The sequence below is a fragment of the Triticum dicoccoides genome, chromosome 2A (genome assembly GCF_002162155.2).
Source record: "Triticum dicoccoides isolate Atlit2015 ecotype Zavitan chromosome 2A, WEW_v2.0, whole genome shotgun sequence".
In the NCBI taxonomy this organism is placed as follows: Eukaryota; Viridiplantae; Streptophyta; class Magnoliopsida; order Poales; family Poaceae; genus Triticum; species Triticum dicoccoides.
This window is the reverse complement of record NC_041382.1, coordinates 107,451,746-107,452,934: the sequence shown is the minus strand read 5'-3', so window position 1 is coordinate 107,452,934 and position 1,189 is coordinate 107,451,746.

Below are 1,189 nucleotides of genomic sequence, written 5' to 3'. Positions count from 1 at the left end.
GGGGTATTGGGTAGTCTAAGTAAGTTAACGCAGGATGGTTACGTAGGTGTAGGACTATTGATGTCCATCAGAAAGAAATTTGTTAGTCCTTAATTTTTTTGTCTCTGTTCATTCTTCTCCTGTGTAAAATCTTTACTATTATCTCTACTACTTAACGGGGGTTGGTGGCGGCACCTACATCATCCACCAAGTCCTTCAACCTGGTTACGGCGCGCTGGCGGCTCCTTCTGAAGGCAGTACTGGTCACTTGATGGTGTCGGAATTTTGATGTAATTTTTATTATATTTGAGATACTTCCGGTGAAACTTTACAAAAAATATGATATTTTTCACAAATAAAATGTATTCATGATTGTTCATGTTAGGCATAGTTGTATAATATATCAATTTGTTTTTAAAAATTATGTTGTTTCTGTAGGGTTAAACCACTCCCACAATGCATTCTTTCGTAGAAAGAAATGTGCTAGTCTTTATTTTGTGTCTTTTCATTCTTCTGCCAGGTAAAATTTCTTATAGAATTCTCTCTTCCTTAGAAATAAACTACTTATTCTCTTTTTATTATTTTTTAGGTAACACCACTTCTAGAAGTCTTCCTCCTTTTATTAAACTAGATGATACCCCACGCGTTATTGCGGAAATATTTTGCAACATATTTCAATGAGATTCATTGCATGAAACATGAGTATTTGAAGTAATAATATAAGAGCTAAAACTAAAACTGCATATTAGTTATTGTGTTTGATTATTGTATAGTTGTAAAATATTTATTAAATATACACATAATCAAATAAAAACTCTCATGTTGAGGTGAGTCTTTTCCCATACATGTTGCATGATGATGTGGCATGCATGCATGCATGTTGAAAGAAATAGGTTAGTAGGGGTGGGCCTTTTCTCATGCAGGTTGTGTGATGAGGTGTCATGCTGACATGTTCAGATAAATAGGTTGGTTGGGGCTAGCTATTTAGATATAGAAGATTTTTTATTTTATTTGTATTTTTTGCATCGTTTCTTTAGGGTAACACCACCCCCATGCTTCTATCTTCCATAGGTTGGAATTTAATTTTTGATTTTTTTTTATTTGTTCTAGATTGAAAATTCTTCTTCTTCTTCTTCTTCTTCTTCTTCTTCTTCTTCTTCTTCTTCTTCTTCTTCTTCTTCTTCTTCTTCGACAATGGACTCCCCTTCCG